The 24,786-nt window shown below is 42.9% G+C and overlaps 1 protein-coding gene across 5 annotated transcripts in view; it reads right to left on the bottom strand.

The window, feature by feature from the left end:
• MPPED1 (metallophosphoesterase domain containing 1) overlaps positions 1–24,786 on the bottom strand; it is an 881,293-nt gene that overhangs the window by 755,301 nt on the left and 101,206 nt on the right. Inside the window, exon 3 of one of the 5 annotated variants that reach the window (XM_078673874.1) lies at positions 14,311–14,396. The exons of the other annotated variants lie outside the window; for them this stretch is intronic. The gene's annotated coding sequence lies outside the window, so the exon portion shown is untranslated. The remainder of the gene's footprint in view (positions 1–14,310; positions 14,397–24,786) is intronic. 5 annotated transcript variants of the gene reach the window in all.

Genomic DNA, 24,786 nt, shown 5'->3' on the forward strand with positions numbered 1-24,786 from the left:
GTTTGATTAATTTTGATTAAAAAAAGTATAATGAGCTTTTTTAAAAATTCAGATAAATAAAAAGATATGAAGTGAAATCTTCTGTGTCACATTAAGTCAGGGATGTGTCCCAATTGCAAAGTAATGAAATGAATAGTAAACAGTATTGACAATTCTGGTGGTGTTTTGCCATTACAGATATTGCAGAGGAGATCGAAGTGGGTAAGCATTTGGGCGGATCTGCCCGAAGAAGTCAATGAAGATGGGGAAGCTTACAGAAGACTGACAAAGACGGAAAGCATAGGCGGCAGTGCCGACAAACTCCTTGGGGTGTTGAATATTCCCCAGGGTGAGACATAGCGTGTCCTGAGGGGATACCTACAAAGATTAGCTATGAATGCCAACAACTGCCATTTGGAGAGAATGGAGGCAGCTAAATATATTTTTAATGACTCGAGGAGGTTGTAACTAAGTCGTTTGACTGGAATTCCAAGTGCAGTTCCAGGTACAGTGACTTTAAAACAAAAAGTGTTTATGTTGGAGAAATTGTCAAAAAAAGAGATAAGCAAGTGGTGGGAGTTGACCGCATGAATGCGCTATTTAGAAGTAAATTGGGTCCAGAGGGGCTTAAGAATATTTACAGTCCCCACATATGAGGTTCCACATCAAGATCTGTTGGAAGAATGGGCAGATTTCATGGCGAAATCGAGCAAAGGCATGATGAAAATACTAGTTAAATATGTAGAAGTAGACATAGATTGCATTTGCAGTGAATTAAGAGATATTAGAAATTACATTGAAGCTCAAAATGCCTTTAAAGAGCTGAATGACAAAATGGTTGAACGACTGACGAAATATGAAGAAGTGAAGTGAAAAAAACAGCAAAAAGGTCAGCTTGTTAAACATAATTATGCAGAAGGATGTATACTCACTTTCGTAAGTAAGTATGATATTTATAGAAAGGAGATGCTCCAAGAAGATCTTCAGAAGAGACAGGATCTGATCTCAACAGGATTGAGCTCGCACATCAGCACTTTAACAATGACCTGGATGACCAAACATGAAGAATAACATCCTCTGGTTTTCACAATGAGTATCATTTATTAAGCCAAGCCAAAAAAAAAAAATCGATGAAGGACTGATGCCTCCTCAAAGGAAGAGGGAGGGGAAGAGTAAAAGTCACCGCAGACTCAGCACTCCACACGTCAGAAGATCAACAAGAAAAATTGACAGTGTTGAATCTGTCACAACAGAATCTGACTGAAGACGACATTTTCTTACTTTTGGAATTGGGACTTCATTTTGTCCTAGTTCAGGAGTGAATTATGCTAATTTCAGTATTGACCTTGTTTTTTTCAGAAAATTAAAGCTAAGTAAAATTGATAAATTGGCAAAACCCAACCGAGTGTTATTTCAAGAGGTTCAGTCACTTGTGATTTACAGATTGGGGAGGTGGAGGGACTTATGGTGTTAGAAGCTTTACATCGAGAAAGTAAATGTGCAGATTTGAATGTAGAAATAGAACAGGTGTTTGATTCTCTGGGGTCAATACAACACCAACCAATGATAGTGGCTTTAGGTTAAAGTTATTGGTAATACCAACCACTCCACATGACAACTTGGATGTGTTTCACAATATGGTGGTAAAGGATTTGATTGCACTTAAATAAATGACAGCAACAATATTGATAATCTGACTCCTGACCAAAGGAAGGCATTGCAGGTTTTGAAGAATGATACCTCCATAGTAATGAAGAGCTTAGACAAAGGAGGTAATGTAGTGTTGGAATCCAGTCAATATGAGCAAGAGCTTATGTGCCAATTGTTGGATACCGAATGCTATGATGTTATCACAATGGATGAGTACAAAACCTACATACCAGTATATCAAAATCAATTGAGAGCTTGGAGGGATAAAGGGGTTTTAGACTGCTATCAGTATAATTTGTTAAGGTCAGAACACTCAAGAGTACCGTAATTTTATGTATTGCCTAAAGTGCATAACAGCAATATAAATCCCACTGGGAGACCAATTGTCATTCTCCTAATTAAAGCTTTTTAGAAAATACTGCCATATATTGATACATTTTTATTCCATTTTGTGAAGACCCTCCTAACTTATTTAAAATATAGTGGGGATTTTTTTACGAAAATCCATAACTTAGCCCGGGAAATTCTTATTAGATGATCACACTGGATGTGGCATCACTTTATACATGTATTGATAATGCTTTTGAACATATTTTGAACATATTTTGAAAGCAAGACCAGAATGTAACCTTCGAATTAATAGGATGCTAATTAATAAGATTCAGATCTGTTTGAAAGGGAACATATTCATGCATGACGGGATCCTGTATCAACAGTAGGTTGGTACCGCGATGGGCACCTGCCTTACCCCCAAGTTGCCAATTTGGTGATCGGTTGGTGGGAGAAGCAGGTGGCCTGGGCGGATGACAATCACAAGTTTGTACAGAATACTTTAATATGAACCCGTTCCATAGATGACTTGTTTTTATTATGGAATGGCAAACAAGAAAGATCATGTGAATATGTTGACAGGCTAAACAGCAATCCTTTTAATCTAAGATTCACGGTTTGTGGGCTCAGAAGAAATTACATTCTTGGATAGAACACTGAAGGTACAGGAGGGTAAGATTTATACTTCTATACATCGTGAAGACATGGCAGGGAATAGCACTTTACAATTTCAAAGTAAACATCCTAAGAATCTTAAGACAAGCATCCAATATGGGGAAACCATAAGTTAGAAGTGAAAGTGTACTCAGGATGAAGTATTCACTAAACAACTGACATGGATGAGATGCAGATTTCCGACAAGATGTTATAAATCAAGAGGACTAAACATAGAAGCCAAAAAAGTGGAAAATTTGACTAGGGACCAATTGTTAAACCCTAACTGAAAGCCTGATAAAGAATATTCAAAGGTACAATTCATTACATGTTATAATTAATAATTTACAGAGTAAGACGTGATGGGTAAACACTGGCCAATAGTGAAGGGTGATTCAGTGATTGTACACGAATTACCAATGACTATCCCTATAAGACACAGGAAAGGGAAAACACTTGGAGAGGAGTTAACACAGCTACATTACTAAAGTTCGAAAACCTGAGATAAGGCTATCCAAAGGTAAGGGATTATGTAGGTGTATAAAAAAATGGGATTACGCTGTTCCTCAGGGTCAGGGAATGCAGAGTCCGGAAAGACTGGAACCAACTAAGCCCCGAGTGGGGTCAATGTTGGGAATCCATATGTTGGACACGCAAGTCAGCACCGTCTTTAAGTACAGTCAAGTGTTGCTTAATTTCAGCCAGTGTGGATTTCTGTAGCCATTCGAGGCATAGTTTCCCTACACTGTATGTTGTAACTATCCCTGGATGTTGTCTGTGGGAGTATCTAGGGTCAGGCCTGTTCAGTTTTAACCCCTGTATTTTGTTCAGGAATCTATCTTGACAGTTATTTGTGTCTGTGGGCCAGATCAACCATGTTTTCCAATCAGGATGTGTTCTGCTTTGGTGTAAAATATGGGATACGTCTATCTCCACATCTGTAGTGCTATTACTATCAGGTATGGGCTTTGGAATAGATGGTTTATTTAAGTCTTTAATCTTGGCTAGGCCAAGACAGGTTGTTTGCTGAATGGTGTCATTCAGAAATATTAATTGTTCTGGGATCATGCAGGCTCTAAATAATGCTTCTAGACCTTGGACCTGCCATTCTTTTGTACCCCAGATGGTTTTTGTTTTAATGTTGTTTTTCCGGAAATCAAAACCGAATGTAGTCATTTTTTCATAAAATGCTTCAGAATAAATCAATTTAGTATTTGTCAACATTGTTTTCATTCCTGTCTTATTTAACATTTTAAAATAAAACGTTTCTGCATCACTCCTGTTAAACCCTGAGAAGTATGGGAATTTCTCATAAAATGTTTTCGAGCTGCTTTTAGGTGGTGTTGCACAATGTTCCCATTGATTATAATTATAAACATTTCTAGGCTGTGCAGATTTATGCAAATAGTGATGACCAAAATGATTATAGCAATACATTTCTTCATAACTTGATGAACCCTATAAGTAATCATGTTCTGTAAATTTTGCTGATATTACCAAATCTGAGATCATTTTGTTAATATTTTCAAAGTCCCAATCATCAGAGAAAGTACTTGATTTTACAAAGTCACTTAATGAAACCTTAAACTGGTGTGGATATTTCAAGAGCTCAATCGGGCCAAAAATGTCATACTCAGTTCTGTCCCATGCTACCCCACCGGGTATTGGATTGGCTGTGACGTTCACTGATGATAGTTCTCTTTTCTCAATTGGAGATGACTTGTGAGGCTTTAGGACCAAGTTGATGTTCTGACTTGCTGTGTCCATTGTACTGTATTTTCCTTCAATGAATTTTCCCAAACAAAGAACCATGATGAGCCAAAGCAGGAGGAAAAGTACACCTAACACAATCCAAAATTCAATCCATGGAGAAATCAGATAGGTTTCTTTGAGTTGATGAAAGAGTTCAGTTACTTTGTCTTTGAAAGTTTTTGTTGCTGGCGTTACTTCATGTTCACTTGGATCATCAGAAAAGTAATCGAAATTGATGAAGTAGCCAGATGCAGTTCTGTCAATTGTTGAAATTGCTTCCGGATTTTCATTTGCTTTTGGATTTTTCTTTGTTTCGCTAGCATAGTCTGAGGCTACATCATTGTAGACTGGTGTTTCTTGACGAACTGTTGCAATTTGGGTTTCAAGAGGCACAAGTTCCATGGCTTTGTTGCATAGTCCTTTTTTATTCACTGCAGGTTTATCAAATGTGATTAGTCTCTCAGTTTGAACCTCTTGGATTGTAGCAAATTTTGGTATTCTGCTATTTCTTGGGAGTCCACTGGGCCTACTACTTATTATTGGCCACATGATTGTGGTTTTACCAGGTCGATGGATACAACTTGGTTCTCCTTTTTACCAGCAAGGGGCGGTAGTACAACTGATCTTGTTCCGCTGACAGCTAAGACAGGTACTGCTTTTCTGTAAGAAGGCCCAAATTCCTTCTTCACCGCGATCTTCTCTCTGACCAGATCCCCAATCTTTGGAATCCAGACAGGTCTTGCTGGGACAGGTGGTTTTTCTTCAGTGGCTGTTGGCTGTTGCTTTAATTTTATGTTACTCAGGTTTCGTCTTGTTTCATTTAAGTCCTGTAAAACAGCCAAACGGTCTTTGATGTCAAAGCATTTTTCTTCTACCACTGAAGTGTGACTATCAAGATCTTGAATGTACATTCTAGTACCGAAAAATAGTTAGTATGGACTGAGACCTTTTAGAGAATTTCTTGGCAGATTATTAAGACTACGTTGGACACTTGTTAAAATGTTGGACCCACCCATCACCCGAACCTAATACCCTCGCCGTTATAGATTGCTTTATGTCCCGGTTTTTTCTTTCCACTACCGCATTTCCCTTAGGATGGAAGGGACAAGAGTACCGCAATGCAATGCCCATGCTGGCCATGGCCTCCTTGTAAGCCCTAGAGCTAAACGCAGGACCCCGGTCAGAATGTAGCATGCCAATTGTGTATGTGCCGATAAAGACTCGCACATCTTTTATAACAGTTCTGGCGTCAGCCGAGCGCTGGTGTCTGCATTTTAAGTGAATCTAGTCTTAAATATTATGGGACGCATTTCTCCTGCTGGATTTTTGCGTATATAGATAGCCTTATGCTTTCTAATAGAAGGGTCCTGGCAATACTCCGGTCGATTCGCGACTGCGATCTCTGTTGCAGTTTGGACAGCCCATTGCAAATTTGTAATGTTGCAGGCTCATCCCCGGCCACCAGTATTCTGATCGTAATTCTTTCTGAGATTCCTTGATCTCTCGGTGCCTTAGACCCAATCCCATGTGTGCGTCTGCTATTAAAAAGACTCTCCTGTTCGTGTTTGGAATTACTCTATCCCCCACTCCAGGGATTTGAGCAAAAGGAACGGAGTTTGCATCAATTATGTGTGTATTACTGAGTGGATAGTTCAGAGGTAATGCTGCACAGTCGCCTTTTACAGATGCTTTTACCGCCAGCATAGTTTCTCCGTCTATGTATTTTTCTGAACGCTTTTTTGTGGCTATGGAAGCCGGTTGAGCTGCTTCCGCTGTGGCTCTGTGAGCCAATGAATTCCCTGCAACGTGAATGCCATCACGTTGATGACTCAGTGTATGTATCACGTGAGTCTTTTGTAGTTCTTTCTGCAAAAGAACTACCTGTTCCCAAAGCTTTTTATGCTTTATTGTGGCACCTGTGTCATCTTTGTAATCGTTTTGAACCCAGTTCTGCAAGTCATTGTTGTAAGATTTGACGCAGTAATGCGAATTGCACACTATCAGTGTGGGGAATACGCGATCGGCATTTTCAAGCGCCATCTTTAAAGATCTTAAAGTTGAACAGTTTCTGAGTGATTCAGTTTTGGTGACTATTGGTCTGAATTTACCAAAGCGCCAGCGACCTTTAACAATCGCGCACGTTGCGTTGTAGGATTTCTTCTCTACATCGTAGTGTTGTGCAAATTTATCCATGTAGATTACACATGTGTACTGTTCGAGAGGCAGAATTTGGATTGGCAGAGGATATTCTTCTTCATATTCTAGATTTTCTAGTTTTTTCATTTTCGGGTCAAAATAGTATTTCACGTCTTCTGCAGCAAGAGAATTTTCCAATTGTATCCATTTTGGATCTAATGCCACAGCAGTCAAATTGCGTGGGCTTGTTAATGCCTCAAGGGCTGATTCTGCTGTTAAAACAGTTATTCTTCTGCCTTGGGCTTGGGCTCTTTCTTTTGCTACAGCAGTTTGAACCGCTATTAGAATTTTTTCAGTAGAACTGAATTTCATTTCAGCTTGTGTGTACAAGTGAGATTTGTAAGCTATTGGTACAGTTTCTCCCTCATTAGAGGTTAGGTACGTGAATCCGCATCTTCCTGGGATGACTCGGATTACAAGGTTGCGAATGTTTTCGCGAGTTTGCAATTTTGTTTTAGCTAACATGTCTGTTTGCAATGATCTTAAAATTTCTGTGTGTTTCTGAGTCCAATTGATTGGTTTGAAATCAGGTTTTATTAATTCATAGAGAGGTTTAACCCTCTCTGCATAATTTAGAATGTATGTTCTTCCGAAATTCAGGAAACCTAGTATTGATTGTAAGTTCTTCAGCGTTTTAGGTGCTTGGAGTACAGCACACTTCTCTAAGAAGTTGTCTGCTAGGCTTTTGCCTTCACTTGATAATTCATATCCTAAAAATAGGACAGTTAGATGGGCAATTCGTGACATTTTAAAGTTGAATTTGTAACCCTCAGCTGCGAAACCAAGTATTATGGTGTTCACTCTTTTCAAGTGAGTCTCCAGGTCATCATCTGTGAGATAGACGTCATCGACATAAGATAATGCTTCATCATCATATATTTGTAGTAACTCTGTTACTCTTGCTGAGAATAATCCTGGGCTATTCTTGAATCCTTGTGGGAGTCGACAGAAGTGTTTTTGAGACCCCATTATTGAGAAAGCGGTCAAATACCTGCTTTCAGGTGCAATGTTTTGACAAAAGAATCCATTAGAGATGTCTAATGTCGTTTTATATTTTTTGCGCACGATGTTATTCATCAGTGATGCACTGTGTGAGTTTTGCACTGCAAAAGGTTTGCAACAGGAGTTTAGGTGTCTGTAGTCCAAAACTAGACGATATGAATCGTCTGGCTTGGAGACAGGAAACAAAGGATTGTTCATTTGTGAGGTGCATGTTTCAATCACCCCCTGGTATTCAAGTTAATCTAAAATCTCCCTGACTTGTTTTTTAGCTTCTTGTTTAACTGGGTACTGCCTTTGTGCAGTGGGTTGACTTTTTAACTGGATTTTGTGGTGAGGAGAATCCTCATCCCATCCTACATGATTTTTGTATAATGCAGGAGCTTGGGCCACTGCCCATTTTCTTGCATATATAGATTTTTTATGAGTTGAAATATGATTTGAGAAGGCAGGCATAATCATTTCTTCGCCATGAGGGCACTCCCTGACAAACTCTGGTGGCCAGTCTTTCTGAGCTAACAGAATGTCATAGCCTTTCGAAAGGTTACCCCAAAAGAGACCCCTTACTTTCCTAGTCTTGTCCCCCTCTATACGTAATGTTATTTCGTATATTTTATGAGGTTTGCTAACTCTGGTATCTGCAGTTTCCACCTGAATGTATTCATTCGTGTCCACTTTCTCCAGAAGATTCATCAAGATCTTGCGAGCTATTGTCACTTCTGCTGCGCTGTCTAGCATTGTCTGGGCCCACTCTCCGTTTTTCAGTTGTGTCCTCAGTATCCTCGGCATGTTTAATTATTTTAATACTGGCTAGATTCTTTCTTGGAAATTGTAATTTTTTACTTTGATGAGCAGGTTCCTTGTCTTTGGACTTGACGTGCTCTTCCTTGTGTTCTGACCGTCCTCTTCTTTCCGATTTCTGTGAGGAAGTCTGAAAAGATCGAGAGGGACGTGAATCAATATCTTGATATCTATCAGGTTTTCTCAATTTATTCCTATCTCTAAGGTTGTATCTTTTTTCAGAGGGCTCCCTCTGGGGAGACTTGTTTCCTTGGTCCGGAGATCTTTCTCTCCGTTGAGGAGACCTTCCTCTGGACTGGAATCGTTTTTCTTTGGGAGTGGATTGTTTCTTTCCATCCCAACTCTTTTTTGGAGTGTTTAGATTATTTTTAATAAATGTTTTTTCAGGATTTTCAAGAAGTTTGGGTTTTACTGGTTTCCCACCCAAACTATCTCTACCTAATTCTTCATAGGATTTTTCTATGATTCTGGCAAGTTCAAATGGTTGGTCTGCTATATCTGTTTCTTTCAATCTCTGGCGGATCGCCACAGATGCTGCTTCTCCTTTTATGTTGGCTAATAATATAGCCGAGACCTGCTTGAAGTCTTTCAGTAATTTCATACCCAGAGTTAAAGCAGGTTCTGGACCGTATTCATTTTGAATCTGTCCTAGTACGTCTGGTATAACCTCCAGGGACGGAACACCATGTGTTTTTGTGTAAATCGAAGCAAAGACTGTGCCCCAAGTGTCACACTCCTCCACATGTGGTGCGATCCCCATTGGAAGATAGATAGTCAGAATTCTGTGTTTCTCAGTGGGCGTAGTATCAGGAAATACTGCCTCTATTTGAGTGATTTTTTTGTGCTAACCAGAATGGAATTTGTTCCCGTTTTGTAGGTACTTTGCCAATGGCTGATTGTATATTTTGCGGTGTGATTTTATTTGTGTTCCCCTGGTGAGAGGTGGTCTCTGGAATTTTTATTGCCGGTTGGACTGTTGAAGTCCTCATGACATATTGGACCAATTGTCTGTGTATTTTAATTAACAGTTTTAGTTGAGCTAAGAGCTCCCGGACTGACATTTTATCAATGTCTGGATGTGGTGTGTAGCTGGCTAGAACTGGCCACGTGGCTCCTGGTCTACCTAGGGGACCGAGCCTGGTGATGTGATTTTTATGTTTTAGGGCGCCTTTAAACCAGAGCAGGTGCTCTTGGTAATTTAGTGGGATTTCAACCTCCTCGAAAGGAGTGTATTCATCCGGAGGTTCCTCTATTTTGTAATAGTAGAATTCTTTTGTTACAGCGTTTGCTGCTGGAAAGTGTATCCATGAATAGAATACCTCTGTCTGCCAATATTCATGGGCCTCTACCATGAATATGACTGTACCACCTCGTGATGTCAGTCCATTTTCTATAAGTTTAATAGTTATAGTTCTTCTTATATTTGCCGGAATGAGTATAACATTCGGGTCATTTTCTTGGAGACTTGTGTCATCCGCTAGGAGTTGAGCTGCTATTCTAGCTGTCTCCCTTTCGTCTTCACTTTCCACCATTTTACTGATAGAAAGTTTTGTTGCAGATCAAGTTTCAAGGGAAACAAAGATTAGGTGCACAATATTTTGGAACACTGTATCCTTCAACGTTGACTAAACCAAAAACTATACATAGGAATCTCTTCCTACTAAGTTCCGGCGGATTTTAACCTTTTACCCACTCCAGACGTCTTTTGGAGTATTTACGGGAAAAAGGGTTCTGTGTGAAAAAGCACGACTGAGTTACTCTAGTGTATTGCGTTGGATTATCGTCTTACCAAATGTTGTGTAGTTCCTATATTCCCAATAGGCTCTGCGCATTGGAATAATATAAACAGCAGTGTAGACGTAGGACTGAGGTCGACTAGGTCTCTACTGACTATATTAGATTAATTAGTTTTGCCAGCTAGCTCAGAGGTTACTAGAAACTGTCTTGAATAAACAAGGAGGAGTTTAACTTCCCTGGATCGACAAGAAGGGATTAGCTTCGGACAACCATAAAACATGACAACTTTACTCCCTCAGAATAAGAGTGCATCTCTAGAGTCGTGTGAAAACAATAGACAGCTATTTTACTCAGTCAATCGTGCATACTTAGTTTCACCAGAGTGCAGAGAAATAGAGAGACGGGCGTTTGCAATAAAAGGTGTTATTTATTGAACAGTCTTCTTTCTCATGCAAGAGAAATGAATTGCCATAAGTGCAATACTTAATATAAAGTAAAGTGCGTACAGTAAAAGTAGTATTATGAAATAATACTGTAAAAGCATTCCTATGGTTTCTTAGCCATATGATACTTTAAAATGGATAAAATATATACATACATAAAAACATTGACTAACGTACTCAACTGGTGCTTCTAATCTACGCCTACCCCGGTGTACCTGACCTAAGCTTAAAACGTGGGAAGGAGTAAGTAGCAGTTTAAGTTAAGTTGGGTTTTGCCAAGGAATCTGAATCAAGAATTCTCTTAAGGGTTTAGTCAGCTCCGTACCTGGGTAATAGAAAGCAGGAGGTCTGGTATCTCTCTCTCAGGACTCGATATCCCAGCAACCCGCAAGGGCGGCTGGAAACACCGGAGCTGGATTTTCTCGGCTGGAGAAAAAGACAGCGTCTTTCTCAATGCGTCAAAAGGGAGGGGCGGCGTCCGTGGGCTCTCGCATCAGCTGGGCTCTCGGGCAAGTAGATAGCCGCTCTGCTCCAAACCACTGTGTGTTTGCTTAAGGCAACATTGGTATATTTATAGCTGAAAGGTGCCGGGTTTGAGGTAAGGTTGGACATAAGACGTCAATAAAGATGTCACTAAGAACTGGCCGTTGTTTCAGTGCTCGCAGGAGTTCTAGGACAAATCAAAACAGAAGCATGGGGATTTCCCAGGTTGCTGGAGGTTTGCTTTGTTTAAAGAACGCGTTGTACTTTCTAGGAGTCTGGGGAAGTAGCCTTGCTTAATTTGGACTGCATGGGCTATGACTAAATATGGATATGATTCTTATGCCTTTATAAGGATATTATTTATTATAGCCATACAAGGGCATAAATTAGGAATATCGAATTAGGGTCCTAGATAGAAATACAACAACCATCGTAAATTCTTAGACGAGCCCTTCTCTTAGGAGAAGATACTTGCTGCCATAGTCTGCCTAACGATAAGGGTCCTGGGCTCGACTGCCTTCCTGCCTCGTTCTATAAGACTTTTGCTAAGCTTCTGGTGCCACTTCTGGCTGCCATGTATAATGATTCTTTTGACAATGGCCTTTTCCCACAGTCCCTCCGGGAGGCGATGATCATGCTACTACTTAAGCCGGACAAGCCAGCTCACTGCCGCGACTCTTATCGCCCCCTTTCTCTAATTAACATTGATAATAAGATTTTTGCTAAATTATTGGCCTCCCGGCTGCTCCTCCTTATGCCCCTCATCGCCCTTCCTGACCAGTCCGGTTTCATCCCTGGCCGTGCCACCTCTCACAACCTTAGGACCATTTTTTCGGCTCTTCGTCAAATCAACCCTGATCTCCCTGTGGTAGCAGCGCTACTTGATGCCACAAAGGCATTCGATACACTTGAGTGGCCGTTTCTATTTTTCCTTCTACCGCGCCTTGGCTTTAGTAACATTTTCATCCGCAAGATATCACTCCTTTATACTCGTCCCTCCACACGTCTCTGGATAAACGGTCAGGTGTCGGATCCTATCTTGATTGAATGCGGCACTCGGCGGGGCTGTCCGCTCTCCCCTATGCTCTTCGCTATTGCGATGGTGTTGCTCGCGGCCAGACTTCGGCAACACCATACTCAGAAGGGCATTGTTTTTTTGGCCTGTGCACTCCTGGTCTCTATGTATGCGGATGACATCAGGTTGTATGTCCACCACCCCCAAGATAACCTCAGCCCCCTGGTACGTGAGATAATAGATTTGGTGGATTGCCTGGCATACAGGTGAACTGGAGCAAGTCAGTATTGTTCCCTCTTACAGATGCCACCAAGACATTCACACCGGATTTTCCTTTTGTATGGGCTTCAGGCCCCATGCGTTATCTGGGGATTTGGCTGAGCAGGGACGTAGACGACCCCTGGAGGGCCAACTTTGGACGCCCGGTGGATTGGCTTGAATCTAAAATACCCCACTGGAACCGGCTCCCCCTGTCCCTGGCAGGTCGTATAGCCATTGCAAAGATGCTGGTTCTCCCGCAATTCCTCTATCTTTTCTAGAATATCCCCATACCTTTAACTGCCCATTTTTTTCATAAAATTCGCTTTCTGATCATTTCTCCTGTGTGTGCTGGCAAGCAGCCCAGGATTGCATATGAAATCCTCACTCTCCCTATGTCGGTTGGTGGTATGGGCGCTCCTGATTTTAAACTTTACGCCTTAAGCACACAGTCCAGCTTTCTACACTTCTGGGTTCACCCCGCCCCTTATCAGCCGCACGTTGCGGTCAAAGCCGACCTTGCAACCCCTTGGCCGCTGAACACCGCCCTGTTTGCCCCGACCAGGGGCTGAAGTGGACACGGTCGAGACCCTACGCTGGGCTTGGTTGGGACTGTGCCGTTTTTCCGACGCCCCTATGTTATTGGCTAACACCATGCCGATTGTTCGTCATCCTGGCTTCCCTCCTCTGCAACCAACTGGCATGTCTAAACATGCCACCCGCATGGACCTGACGACATTGGCGGATCTTTACCTCGGAAATACATTTTTTCTCTCCCTGCTTCCTTCGGTCCGCTGGACACTTTGCTCTTTTATCAGCTGCGGGCTATTTGTAAGGAGCTTCACCCAACATTTCCCCAACCTCCACCCTCGATGCTTGCCCTTGATTTTATATACACATGCCCCACTCCCCACAAGCTGGTAACAAAATTATATGCTCTTAAGCTGTTGACCACTGCCATCTCCACAGAGCACGACACGTGCGGCATGGGGTGAGGAGTTGGGTGTAGATATTTCCCAGGCTGATTGGCTGTACTGCTGTAACCAGACGAAGAAACTCTCTCCCAACTATCGTCTTCGTCTCATACATTTTAAATACCGGCACAGGCTATATCGTAACCCAGCCCAGCTACACAGGTTGGGACTCATACCTAACGACAGGTGTATGTGCGCTCTGCCCCTGCTGCGTACTTCACACTATACGGTGGCTGAGTGTTTCTAAAAAGTTTAGGAATTTTATATATATATATATATATATATATATATATATATATATATACGCCAAAGTACTGTGTAAATTGTCAGTTTGGAAATAATTGGGTACAATACCCTTGATTTTATGACGAATAGTGAATGTAAATGTAAATGTCAAGGTATTTGTAGAGCGCACTGTCACCAAGCGGTTTCCTGGCGCTATTACTCATACCGCTGTGGAACCCTTCCTGGCTTTCCCTGTGAAGTGTCCACTCCTGGGCACCCCCAGGGTGAAGCCAGGCATCCTAGCGCTATTGGGGCCGGTGTGGAGGTTAAGCAAGCTATTGCCCAGAGTTGCAGCGTGGGGCCCATGATTAGAATAGACACCGAGGTTGAGAATTGTCAGGTCCGAGGAAATTGAGCCCAAGACCCGCCGAGGCGGGAATTGAACCCTGGTCCCGGGCCAGAACTCTGCATCAGGGTCTGCCGCTCTAACCATTGAGCCACACTCCTCCACAAATACATTGAATACATTGCACTATTATCAACATAACATACTAAACAGTAATTTAAATAGGATTTTTTGTCATCTCCTACCAAGGATGGGCAACATTGAATTCCTATACTCTGTGCAATTGAACGATTTACAAATGAATGGCAACTTAAGTCATGTACAACCCACTGTGGTCAAAAAAACAAATGTAGAAATATATTCTGTCACAAAAGGTGTTCTGTTGAAACTACAACTCCCAGAAATCAATGGGAAGGTGTAATAAGACGTAATGCTTTAAATACAGATGTAAAAAGTAGTGCCACCTACCGTGAGAAACTCGTCGGTATGACAGACTTGGGATCTGTGCTAATAAAATAAGATAATCCAAGTTCCTGAGTGCGGCGTACTTTGTACTAAAAAACAAAAACTAATTATATATATATATATATATATAGATAAATATAATATATTATATATATATATATATATATATATATATATATATATATATATATATATATATATATATATATATATATACACACACACACACATTTTTATATATATAAAGAAGTTTCCTGAACTCCCCAACGGGCCTCTGCTCTCTTCTTGCTGTTGGGAGTTTGTTCTTCACTGTCATGCGCGCACGCCAGAATCTCGCTACAGGGGCCCCCGCATCTTAAGCTGGCCTGGGTTCTGGTGGCTGCTGCTACGGCGGACTTTTCGTACTTCAGGTTACTGAAACTTACCCAGGCCCACCTCCAGGTTTCGGGAAGAAGATACAGCGGTGCTGGAGCCACGGTGCTTCACGTTTGGCGAAGCTGGATTCCCGGACTTGCCCCCGCCATTGGAATCCCTTTACCTTGGGGGTTGATGCGGTCCAGGGGGCTCAAGGGGACAACTTTGTTTCAGGCAAACATTGGGACACTATTGTGAGTGGCAGAAGGAAATTCACGAGTCCGCACCAGCATCCATTTGTCCCCGCATTACTCACCAAGCCACAACGCGGCATTCTGGGTCCTGTAGTCCACACGGCAGGCCTCCAGTCGACAGGTGAGCTGCATCATCAGCTGCGGGGGCGGAGTCGGATGTCACCCTATCGGTGTGCGGCAGGACACTTCATAACTACGGCTCTCACCCACACCCCCTATATCTCTCTAGGCGCTGAAGAAGGCAAAACTCATGCCGAAATGCATCCGCCATTTAAAGAGAATTGTCAAAATAAAGAAGTTTCCTGAACTCCCCTACGGGCCTCTGCTCTCTTCTTGCTGTTGGGAGTTTGTTCTTCATTGTCATGAGCGCACGGCAGAATCGCGCTACAGGGGCCCCCGCATCCTAAGCTGGCCTGGGTTCTGCTGGCTGCTGCTACGGCGGACTTTTCGTACTTCAGGTTACTGAAACTTACCCAGGCCCACCTCCAGGTTTCGGGAAGAAGATACAGCGGTGCTGGAGCCATGGTGCTTCACGTTGGGCGAAGCTGGATTCCCGGACTTGCCCCCGCCATTGGAATCCCTTTACCTTGGGGGTTGGTGCGGTCCAGGGGGCTCAAGGGGACAACTTTGTTTCAGGCAAACATTGGGACACTATTGTGAGTGGCAGCAGGAAATCCACGAGTCCGCACCAACATCCATTTGTCCCCGCATTACTCAGTGAGTGATTGAACGTGTCTTAGTGAATGCATGGGTTAATGACTACGTTGTATGAATGTCTGCATCAGTCTGTCAGCTGGTGTGTAAGTGGCTGCATGGATTGGTGATGGTAGTCTGAGTACCTGTATGGGTGCCTGAGTGTCTTTGTGGGTGGGTGGGGGGGTGTGTGACTCCCTGCATGGATGTGTGAGTTTGTGATTCCCTGGGTGTATGGGTTCATGAGTGAATGAGCTAGGGGCTGTATAAGTGAGTGGGGGTGCGTATGTCTGTTCGTGAGTGAGTGGATATCGCAATGGTATGTGTGAGTAACTACATATGTGAAAGGCAGCATATGTAAGTGTTGGCGTATATAAGTCACTATATGTGAGAGGGAGGATTGTGAGAGTGACTGTATGGATGAGTGTGTGCTTGTGTCAGTGATTGTATAAGAGATTAAGTATGTGTTAGTATCTATGAATAAGTGAAGTGGTGTGTGTATAACTATAGGTGAGTAAATACTGACTAGGTATGTGAGTAACTCTATCGGTGAGTAGCAGTGTGTGAGTGTCTGTATGGGTATATGGTTGCAAATATCAGTGGCTGTATAGATGAGTGACTGCGTGAATGAGTGACTGTATGGGTGAGTGAGTGGATGTGTGTCCACCTATGAATCAGTAAGTGGGTATGTACTAACTGGTATAGGTGTGTCTATGGTTTTGAGAATGGTAGTCTGTATTTTAGAATGGGTGCACGAAAGGTTATATTAGGGTGTGAAGCAGTGCACCAGATATTAAGTGGATGATGTCATCAGTGATGTCATTTTAAATGTCATCAGTGATGTCATGAATTATGTCACTGACCATGTCATGATTGATGTAATATGTGACATCATCAGCAGTGCATTGCAGGGGCAATCATCAGCAGTGCATTGCAGGGGCATGAGGTATAAATAGCTCAGCTAACTGTAACAGCTGAATTTCTCTGGTTTTGTACGAGTGAAATGTCAGCCTAACTATAACGTCCCCGAAACCTGTGTTCTTTCAGTGAATTGCTAAGGTTTTTAAAATGATAATTTCTAACTATGCCTACATAAGTAGGACATGTGCAGAAAGAGGAAGAAAGGTGCAAAAAGCAGCAAGAGAAGTGCAGAAAGAGGCAAGAAAGGTGCAGACAGAAGCAAGGGAATTACAGAAAGAACCAACAGAGGTGAAAATTGGAAAATGTAAAAAGAGGCAAGAGGGGTGCAGAAAGAGGCAAGAGTGGTGAAGCAGAGGGAAGGCAAGAGGAAAAAAAGAGGCAACAGTGGTGCAAACAGAAGCAAAAGAGGTGCAGAAAGAAGCAAGAGAAGTGCAGAAAGAAGCAAGACAAGTGCAGAAAGAGGCAGGAGAGGCACAGAAAGAGGGAAGAGGCGTGCAGAAAGAGGGAAGAGGGGTGCAGAAAGAGGCAAGAGGCAAGAGGGGTGCAGAAAGAGGCAAGAGAAGCACAGAAAATAGCAAGAGAAGCACAGAAAATAGCAAGAGAAGTGCAAAAAGAAGCAAAAGGGGTGCAGAAAGAGGCAAGAGAACTGCAGAAAGGGGCAAGGGAGTTGCAGAAACAGGCAACAGAGGTACAGAAAGAGGGAACAAGGTTGTAGACATGTAGACAGAGGCAAGAGGGGTGCAGAAAGAGGCAAGAGGGTGCAGAAATTTACAAGAGAGGTGCAGAAAGAAGTAAGAGGAGTACAGAAAGAGGCAGGAAAGTTCAGAAAGAAGCAAAAGAGATGCAGAAAGAGGCAAGAGAACTGCAGAAAGAGGCAAGAGATGTGCAGCAAGAGGCAAGAGAGGTGCACAAAGAGCGATGAAGGATGTGGAAAGAGGCAAGAGGGGTACAGAAAGAAGCAAGAGAGGTGCAGAAAGAAGCAAAAGAAGTACAGAAATAAGCAATAGAGGTGTCGAAAGAGGCAAGAAATGTGCAGAAACAGGCAGGAGAAGTGCAGAAAGAGGGAACAAGGGTGTAAAAAGAGGCAAGAGGGGTGCAGAAAGAGGCAAGTGAGGGGCAGAAAGAGGCAAGCGAGGTACAGAAAGAGGCATGAGGGGTATATAAACAGGCAAGAGAAGTGCACAAAGATAGTTGCAGAAAGAAACAAGAAAGGTGCAGAAAGAGTCAAGAGAAGTGCATAAACAGATAAGAGAGCTGCAAAAAGAGGCAAGTGGGCTGCAGAAGCAGGCAATAGGGGTGCAGAAAGACAAGAGAAGTGCAGAAAGAAGCAAAAGAGGTACCAAAGGAGGCAACAGAACTTCTGAAAGAAGCAAGAGTTGCAAAAGAGGAAAGAGTGGTGCAGAAAGAGGCAAGAGGGGTACAGAAAGAATAGAGGTGCAGAAAAAAGCAACAGGTGCAGAAAGAGGCAAGAGCGGTGCAGAAACAGGCAAGAGAACTGCAGAAACAGGCATAAGAGTTGCAAAAAAGAGGTAACAGGGGTGCAGACATTGGCAAAAGAGGTGCAGAAAGAGGTAAGAGCAGTGCAGAAAGAACCAACAGAGTTGCAGATAGAGGCAGGAGAGGTGCAGAAAGAGTCAAGAGAAGTGCAGAAAGAAGCAATTGAGGTGCAGAAAGAGGCAAGAGAACTGCAGAAAGAGGGAAGAGAGGTACAGAAAGAAGCAAGAGAAGTGCAGAAAGGGGCACAAAGGGTGCATAAAGAGGCAAGAGAAGTGCATGATGAAGCAACAGAGATGCAGAAAGAGGCAAGAGAAGTACAGAAAGAGGAAATACAGGTGCAGAAACAGGCAGGTGATGTGCATAAAGAGGGAACAGGGGTGCCGATAGAGGCAAGAGAGGTACAGAAAGAAGGACGAGGGGTGCAGAAAGAGGTAAGAGGGGCGAAGAAAGAAGCAAGTGAGGTGAAGAAAGAGCCAACAGAGGTGCAGAAAGAGGCAAGCGAGGTGGAGAAATAGGCAAGAGAAGTACAGAAAGAGGAGGCAAGAGAAGTCCTGAAAAGCAACAGAGATATATAGAAGGAAGCAATTGAAGTAATGAAAGAGACAAGAGAGTTTCAGCAAGAAACAAGAGAGGTGCAGAAAAAAAGCAAGAAGAGTGCAGAAAGAGGCACATGAGGTGCTGAAAGAAGCAGGAGAAGTGCAGAAAGAGGCAAGAGAACTGCAGGAAGAGGCAAGAGAGTTGGAGAAAAAAGAAACAGGGGTGCAGACAGAGGCAAGAGAGGCACAGAAAGCGGGAAGAGGAGAGCAGAAAGAGGCAAGAGAGGTGCTTAAAGCAGCAAGAGCAGTACAGAAAGAACCAAAAGATGTGCAGAAAGAGGCCAGAGGGGTGCAGAAAGTGGCAATAGAAGTGCAAAAAGAAAAGAAGCAAAAGAGGTGCCGAAAAGGCAAGGGAACCGCAGAACGAGGCGAGAGGTGCAGAAAGAGGCAAGATAAGAACTGAAAAAGCTACAGAGGTATAGAAAGAAGAAACAGAAGTGATGAAAGAGACAAGAGAGTTGCAGAAAGAAACAAGAGAGGTGCAGAAAGATGCAAGTGAGGTGCAGAAACAGGCATGTAAGGTACAGAAACAGGCAAGTGGGGTGCAGAAATAGAATAATAAAAACCTTAGAAATGCATTGAGAAAGCCAAAGGCTACAGGTACGCTATAGGTAGGCTCAGATTTCACTCGTATAAAACCATAGAAATTCAGCAGTTATAGTTACCTGAGCTACCTATAACTAACGCCCCTGCAATGCACTGCTTATGACCTCGCATATTACATCACTCATAACTAGGCCTGGGCGAAGCACTATGCTACGCTCGCGTAGTTTATGAAGTTTACGCAACTTCGCACTACGTGAGCTGCACGAAACATAGTGCGAACACGTGTAGCGTAGCGTAGTGCAGCAGTAATTTTTTGCTTGCTCGCGGTCCTTAAGATCAAGTTGGCGACCGCGAGCAAGAAAAATTACGTCCTGGCAAGACTTTTTCCTCGTTTGCAATCAGTAACATCAAGTTGCCGATCGCGAGCGTGGAAAATAAACCTCCCTGCGAGAGTCTCAACACGGGGAGGTCTGTTTTCTCATTGTGAGTGGTTGCGTATGCTCACGACCGCTCGCGATGAGAAACTACAAGTCCGCGTTGAGAAAGCTGCCGCTCGAGGAAAAATCTCCTCGAGCGCCAGAAAACGTCGTTTTCAATGATTGCACAGTGCCGGATGCTTGTCCACACTGTGCAATCATTGAAAACGGCATCTTGCACAGTGCGAACATGCTGCTACGCAGTTTGCATAGTGCTCCGCGTAGCTCGCGTAGTACGAAGTGCACTTCGCGAAGCGCTACTCCGCAAACTACGCCCAGCCCTACTTATAACATAGTCAGTGACATCACAGATGACAGAACTGCATGTTTTTTTGTATGAGGTTATGAGTGTCAAATATATATACTAAACTACTACAAAAATAAAACTAGTATAGTAGGTGTACTATTAATGAGTACAATGTAAAATAACATAAGGGGCTATAAGGGACACAGTAAACGTAAGCATGTGTGCAATGAATTATGATCGTTTATGGTTCCTTAGTAATCCAATTGTAGCGCTTGAAAAAAAAGAAAACTAAGGTACTGACCACAGTAATTATTCATGTGAACAAGACCTGCAAGTCTTGGTGCAGAATTCTGGATCACAATGGGCCTGCTTTTCTGCAAATGAAAGGACCACATCAGTTTAGTATCCAATATAATATCTAAATAATTAAAATTCGGCATGTACACTAGCCTCTGTTCCAGGATGGTAATATTTTTCTTGAATGATTTGTGCGGTTTGATTTCCATACATTTTGTTTTATTGGAGTTGATTTCTAAACCTTTTATAGCACAATAGTCACTAAATGAATTCAATAGATTTTGAAGGCACTTCGGGTTTGTGAGATTAGAATAGTATCATCAGCAAATAACAGGGCTGGAACAGGCACCCCACATGGCTTTGGAGAATAGTGACCGCACCCCAAGAGATATTCGGGGGCGTTGTTTACAAATAGTAAGAAGAGGGTGGGTGCCAGCACACAGCCCTGTCTTAGACCCCTCCTTATGGGAATTGCTTCAATTAATTCTCCCCTTGGTCCCCACCATATTTTGAATAATTATCTTCCTGGAATCTTATTATCTGAGCAAGGAGCTCCTCGGGTACACCTTGTGTTTTTAAGGAGTTCCAAAGCAAATTTCTGGGGATAAGGTCAAAAGCAGCCTTCAAGTCTATAAAACTATGTATAAGTGCCCTTTCTTTAAAACAGTATATTTCCAACCCATACAAAGAAGTCTAAAAACCTGATCATTTGTATTAGTTCTAGCTCTGAACCCAGCCTGGTATTGTGTTAAAATGTTGTTTCTCTCTAACCAATCATTAAGTTTTGATAAAAGCTGTCTTGCATAGATCTTTTGTAGAGTGTCAATAAGGTTTATGGGGCGATAATTTGCTGAGTCTTAACGCGCCCCCTTCCAGGAAATAGGAATGATATCGGACCCCTTCCAGGACTCTGGTAGTGGGGCTCCTGCCACCACAGCATTGCAAAGGCTGTTAATATATGGCCCCCAAATAGCTTTATCATGTTTCAGCAGATCGCCTATGTTGGACTTGGCCCTTTTTGCAGGGTCATCCCTGCATTTTTTGCCTTCCTCCTGTATTATGTCTGACCTGTTTTTGTTGGTTTTTTGACTCTGGGCACTTTACCACTGCTGATCAGTGCTAAAGTGCATATGCTCTCCCTATTGTAAATTGATGTATGGATTAGTGATTCCATAATTGGCTGGTTTGGTTTACCTGTCAGACCCTAGTACAGTGCACCAGGGGTGCCCAGTGCTGGTAAATCCAAATGCTGCTGGTGCCACCCACAGAGCAGCCTGTAAAAGTGTGTCTAAGGCTTACCATTGCAGAGCCTGTGTGCAGTCTTGTACTGCCATGCTAACTGGGCAAGTGCACCCACTTGAGAGTCCATAAACCTTCCCTTTTCTTCATATCGGACACCCCTATGGTAGACCCAATCCTAACTGACTCAGGGAACTAGGTAGAGATTCAGGTTTAGTATGCTTTAACTCAGAATGATAAAATACTTCGATTAGTGAAGTTGGTCTTAACATTCTGTGTTTGAAAATACCACTTTTAGAAAGTAGGTATTGTCTTGTCTGGAGTTTGAGTGACAGGGGCAGGGGATTCCAGGAGACAGGGTGAGTCAGCACAGGGCTGAATAGAGAGATCTGCATGTAGATGGATGGGAGGAGTTGCACCTGGGACCTGAATAGGGCTGTGCCTTCCCTCCACAATGCTGGATCCACCTCCTGTGGTGTGTCTGATGTCCCTGCCCTGCACTGCACTGTGAAAGGAAAGGAGGAGTCACATAAACAGAGTGCTCCAGGACTGACCAGAACTGGTTTGGACTAGGCAAAGGCCTCTCTGCCTTCAGAGAACAAAGAGAAACTGTGTATGAAAAGGGGGACCCAGAACCCAGAATTTTATATCACTTTTGGGAAACTAGAAGAAAGCTTTGCTGAGGAGAGGAAACAGAGAGACTGAGGAGAGACTATCCCTACGCCTAAGTGCTGCTTGGGGGATTGGCCTGCAGTGGTTGCCTGACTGCCAAAGAAAGGAGAGAAGAACTTTGTGTGTACTTTCATCAACTTGTGAAGGATCTCCAAGGGCTTGAGAAAGAGCTTGCCTCCTGCTGAAGTCTCAGGAACAACAGACTTCACCCACCAGCTCCCCAAGAGTTCTTTGGAAGTGCCTGCAGTTGTGTGGGGCTTTCTGAGGGACTGCATGTCGCAAGGAGCTGGAAGCGCTACTCATAAAGGAGAAGCGTGTTGCCAAACTGCAGCAGTCACTACACAACGCAAAAGCGCCTCGCATCACCGGGAAAGAGAATCGACGTCACACCAGATGCCGCTGTATCAGCGGAGAAGCATGTCGCAACCGTTGCATCGCTGGGAAAGCGTGTCACTGCTGAAAGCTGTTGCATCGTTGCCGAAGTGCCTCGAATCGCCGGAGAAGAGGATCGACGTCGCAGGGCCTGTCTCGGCTCAGAAGAATCGTTGAGTCACCGCACGGCCATTGGGCGTGCACGCATCGTGTTGCATCCAAGAGAAGACGCCATCTTTGTTTCATTGCACCGAATCTTCATCGCATCACGGCGTTGCGGGCAGCATCGCCACGGAAGCGCAGTAAGAAACCAACGCATCACCTCCCCTTGCAGAGAAGAACCGATGCATCCCCTACGCATCAGTAGGGACCCGACACATCACCATTCTTGCTTGTAAGGAACCAACACATCACCTTCCCTGCAACACTTTCATTGTATAGCGTTAAGCATCCTAAGGCACATTGACTCAAAGTGTCGCATTTTACACCTTAAGAGAACTAAGCTAATTCCACCATTTTTAAAGTATAGTATTGTGGATTTGTGTGGTCTTGTGTTAAATCTATATAAAGAATACTTATTTTAATATTACAACTGGTGTGGTGTCCATCTGTAGTGTTGTCACTGGGTTACTGTATGTGTTCACAAATGATTTACACACTGCCTCTGAGATAAGCCTGTCTGATCGTGCCAAGCTACCAAGAAGATGAGCAGGGGTTATTTTAGGAGTGTACCCCCTTACCCTAACTAGACGCAAGTTTCCCTATTTGTCAAAGGTACCTACCTCTGCCAACAAGAGACCCCCAAATCTAACTCCCTGGGATTTTATTGGGGCCTGGTTTTTTTCCAGGTGTGACAGCATCTATAGCTGCCAGTGTTTCCTCGAAGCTAAAAGCAAGGGTAGGATTTTGTGCTGTTTTGGGAGACATAGGGGTGATTTGCACGGTTCTATGGTAAATATTAGCTGTTTCACTAGTAACTTCGGCATAGAGCTTTGTAAAATGATTCACCCAAGTATTTGGATCCAAAAAAAGATCCAAACTACTTCTTCCCGTTTTATTTCCTTTAGCTATTAGGCTCCAAGAGCCCACATGATCTTTAATTTTAGATGCTGTAATCAGCTCGGACCATATGCATTCATTCCAGTTTCTCTTGGTTTGGGTTAGTAACCTTTCATACCTTGCCCTTTTATCTCTCAGTGCATCAGTATTATTAGATTGTGCTGCCAATAACAGCTCCGACTTTGCTTTATGACATTTGCTGTTATACAACTGGTTAGAACAGGTAGTGATCTCTATTTTCCCCATCTCGTTGTCTCTATGTGCTTTTGTCATGATCAGTTTTAATTTATCTATCATGATTTGATGTATATTCACTATGGGAATTTCTGCCAGGGGAAATTCAATGTAAGGAAGAATAACCTCTGAAAAAGGGTTATATATTTTTGTCATGGTCTCAATTTTGCCTACTATTGATGGCCATTTCAGGGATCTTCGATTGTTACTGACTATGTGTTGAGCTGGAGATGCATCGTATACATTAATTCTGCTGCTTAAGGGTTCAAAGAGAGTACCTACTATTGTTAGACATAATGGGTCACTGTTGTCTCTAACTTCAATTTTGCTATCAGACATGCTGGACAAGGAATTAACAGATACCAGTATGTAGTCAATACTACTCTTAATAGACCCTCTGATGAATGTAGAAGCTCTCGGACTGTCAGATGGCAATCTGCCATTGCAGGCCCTAAGTCCCTGTCCGGCAACCAGTTGTATGAGCAGTGATCCAACCTCTAACAATGCTATATTGTTTGCCATATCCTCTTCTTCAAAGATATTACCCAGTCCTACTATAGCTTCAAATGTTCTATTACAATCACTGCCTACGATTATATGGCCCCTGGATCAATTGTGCTTAAAAAAATTCAATCTGCTCTATCACTTGTGATTCCTTGCTAAAGGGACTTGGTCTATTACAGATATTTAATATGTATATTTCTGTTTTGTCTGTGGTTAGTACTTTCATCCCTAGTATATCTTGGGAAGGGATGTCCAACCCTGACGTTTCTACGTCTAGTGTGATTTTAGTCCATGTGACAAGCCACCAGAAAGTCTACCTCTAACAGAAGGTGTCGCACAAGTGCTAAATGTTTTATACCCATGTTAATGTGAGATTTCAAGTAACCAGGTTTCTTGTAGCAGACAGTTAGTCCCTCTTTCTCCCTTATCTAAGTATGTGGTATGTGGTATTGATAGGGATGTAGGTGGATTTACCCTTTGAAAGGAAGTGTATCCATCACCTTGATTAAGTGAGAGAG

The sequence above is a fragment of the Lissotriton helveticus genome, chromosome 1_1, assembly GCF_964261635.1.
Source record: "Lissotriton helveticus chromosome 1_1, aLisHel1.1, whole genome shotgun sequence".
Classification (NCBI taxonomy): Eukaryota; Metazoa; Chordata; class Amphibia; order Caudata; family Salamandridae; genus Lissotriton; species Lissotriton helveticus.